Below are 3,878 nucleotides of genomic sequence, written 5' to 3'. Positions count from 1 at the left end.
TGGGGGTTAAACAATAAAATTATTAGGTTAGTGAAATCTGCAGGTGAAAATTAGGGTCTGAGAGTGAGTGCCTCCCTAAATTTTTCCCCTTGGTTACCTTGCTTTCTGAATCGAACCCCAGTTTAAGTAGTTCGATAATTTCAATCACATTTGATATTATAATGCCTAGCATATAAAAAGGCAGGATTTTCCTAAGTATGGTTTATAGTCCTGATTCAGAAGTATTTCCAAAACCTGGTAAAATTGGGATTTTTTTAACACTCTATCCTTTACCTACTGAAATAGATGTTCAGAAAATAAGGTCTGATAATCTTCATTTATAATCACTTGGGATGATTCTGATGCATTCTAAAGTAGATCCTCAAATGCAAAAGAACAAAGATGGACCTATATCTTAGAAAGATATTTTTTTTAAGTCAAACTCACAGAGTACAAAATTGGTTGCCAGGCCCAGGAAGTGGGGAAATAGGAAGAGGTTGGCACAAGCTTCAGCTATAAGATGAATAAGTTTTGAGGATTTAATGTAAAACATGATGACTATAGTTAACAGTACTGATTATATAACTGCAATTTGCTGTAAGATTAGAACTTAAATATTCTCACCTAAAAAAAAATAAAATAAAATAAAGTAAATCTTCAAGTCTTTGCTATATAACTGGATGACTGACTGAGTAAATAGAAAGCAAATGGAGGCCCAGGCAATGGTTTGGGAGTTATCTTGTATTCTGGGCAATTTCCTTGAACTAAAAGAAAAACAAGGCAGGAAAACAATGAAGAATATCTACCCATGAATTTACTAATTCATGTAATATACCATGTTGCTTTTCCTAATAGAATATATTCTAACAGCTTCAAATAATTTTATGTAGATATATTAAATTTAATCCTAAAACCAGTGATACTATTTTGTGCTAGATAACAGCTAATACTGTTATTTCCTCAGGTGGGTAAATTGAGAATAACAACGGAATTTCTTAAATTTATTATGTTTTAAATTTATTATAACTTAAATATCTTATAAGCCTGCTCACCTAGAATGTTACTAAATTAGCAAAATACATACTCTTATAAAATTGGAGTATCTTATGGGAAATCGTGCATTTCCTTAAAATAGGGTCACAAAATAGAATACAAGCTTAATACTATTCCACAGAAAGAATTGGATTGTAATATTTCCCTGCAGGACAAAAGGTTATCTTTTGAATCAATCTGAACAGATGAAATACTTCTATTTAAAAAGCTGGCATGTTATAGGGACTGGCACTAGACTTCCAATTGTGAAAAACACCTATCTTTGTATTTTATAGGTTGGCATTTTGCTGCTATGAAAGGAAGTTTTATGTTTTTTAGTCTTGAATTCATTTTTGTTTTTTTTATATAATATACAACTCCTATGGGCCCAACAAAGCCAAACTAATAGATACTCTCTGTTATCCCATTTATTACAACAATGATTATGATATGAAGACATATTTTGGTGCTAACAAAGCCATATTATAGGCTTGCTAGCTAAAGTGGCAGAGCAGAATGACCCACCAAGGTACAGTTTTGAGAAAATATTGCCGTAGAATGTTCAGCTAGGGAAAAAGAGTGTTTCTGCGTGTTAGTTGAACATCAATTATAGTACTTTGGGGGATCTTTGGATGGTGTTTTAGAATTTGGGTCTTCTAGGGATGTGGCAAAAGCTTTTTCTGTGTTTTCTAGGAATAAAAGCCTAGTTTAAAGTACAATAACCAGGTGACAGATTCTAAGAAGAGGTGAATCCTCAGCCTTTCTTACCCAGTCATTAGCACCAGACCCCAGTCTCACCAGCCTTGACCCTTTCCCAATAGATAGAATAAGAAGACAATGAGATTATCAATATCCAGACTGTGGGATCAAGAAAGTGGAGAATCTAAGCATAACAACCTTCAAGCAATGGAAATACAAATTTAATGTACATAAGAAATAAGTAATTAACAGGGCATGTTGCTAAAATAGTTCTTCAACTCTTTTAGACTATTTCTCTAGGTAGCCTCTTTAGTAAGGGTCTAAAACAATGTTTTCCAAACTGAGGCCATGGAACATCTGAACAAAATCACTTAGAGAACCTGTTTAAAATGATACATTCAAAAATCTGTTCCTCTCTGTCTCTCAGGTCTGCTTTCTTGTGTTGACACCATCTTCAGGAAGGCTGTCTCCTGAGATGTCACAGAGAATTCCAAGTTTCCGTGCTCCTGACAATTAGCAAAACAGATTTCCTCTGTCTCAGACTTTACCAGATTATATCCTATTGGTCTGAATTGTATCACATTGATGATTCCTGCACTAGTCACTATAAAAAGGCCTCCCACAAATTAAAATGAAAATAAATTCAACTTTAATTTCATCAGCTTTGATTGGACAATAAACATTAAGATGTAACTTAATAAAAATAGCCATATTTTAGAAGATAATGGTACCATAAAGTAGATCCACTGCACTACAAATGGACAATATGTGGTCCCAGTTTCTCCAAGAAAATTCATTAGCCCAAGTCCACTTGGTCATTTAGTTCTCTGCAACCAGATGAGAAACCTGAAGAAGCTATTCATTTATTCAAAAACATGCGTACCTCAGTTTCCTAATCTCCTATTAACTTCATCTCACTGGATTTTAGGGCACATTCTTTACCTAAATCCATTAAATTATTTGTATGTTTTGTGGGCAGCAAAGGCAAAGGAACTTACTAATACGAAGGAATAGTGGAACATAAGCAAAAATGTGGAAACAACCATTCTCTTTGCATAAACACCCATTTAATGAAGAACAAACTGTAGACTTGTTCGTTTAATTCTATGAATCTCTCTAATCAAGGTTGTTATATTTACTAATGCTTTCCAGTCGAATCAAGATTCTTCTACTCTTGCTTCTTCAATCTAATTGGAAAGTTACTAATATCACCCATTTTTAATATCATAAATGGGATGTCCATGGAAATTATGCTATTTTAAAAATAGGAGAGGAGAGCTTTGCCAGTCAATGCATTCCTGAAATCAGTGCTGTGATAATATGTTATTTTTACACAATTTGTTTCCTTTAAAAAAAAAAAAAAAAACACAGGTCCTGACTTTTCTTTGGATATAAATGTAGTAGGAAGATAAATCAAGATCTACTCAGCTCCTGGACAAAAGTGGGTAGGAAGTCAGAGGTCCTCTTCCTAGAACTTAAATCTTAAGCAGAAAGATCCACAAATTAAAAGAAATTTGAGTTCACTCATCTAACAAAAGTGTTCCATAAAGACCATCCACTTCTACCTAAATTTTCAAAATGACTGTCATCATTTGTAAAGTTTACTTTATCATACTTTGGTTCAATTTTCTAAACTATATCCTTCTAACAAATGTCCATTTTGCTTAAGTTTACTGTAGTACAATTTTATTTGCTTGCAACTAAAAAAATCATAATGGATACAAAGACTGAAGATCAAATGTAGCAGTACAAGCCCACAAAGTCCCTTTACATCCCTGAGCAAAGCAAATGGTAGGCAAAATAATACTCCCCATCTTGAAAGAAAAATGTAGATTGTCTCTATAGAAAAAGTGCTATATATCTCAAAAAGCTTGACTTATGTATAACCCAGGGCTTCTGCATATAGGTCCATATCTTACTTCACAGATATTCTTAGTTAATCTTAAAAGTTGTCTTATACATATAAGGAAATTTAAAGACTTAACCCAATATTCACTGTTTCTAGACTACAATTTTTCTTTAAGATTTCATTTATTTGACAGAGAGAGAGAAAGAGCACAAGTAAGCAGAATGGCAGGCAGAGGGAGAAGCAGGCTCCCTACTAAGCAGGTAACCTGACTTGGGGCTTAATCTGAGGACCCTGGGATGATAACCTGAGCCAAAGGCAG

Source organism: Canis lupus, chromosome 4, assembly GCF_003254725.2.
Source record: "Canis lupus dingo isolate Sandy chromosome 4, ASM325472v2, whole genome shotgun sequence".
Classification (NCBI taxonomy): Eukaryota; Metazoa; Chordata; class Mammalia; order Carnivora; family Canidae; genus Canis; species Canis lupus.
The sequence above is the reverse complement of the archived record's forward strand: the minus strand, read 5'-3'. Positions refer to the sequence as shown.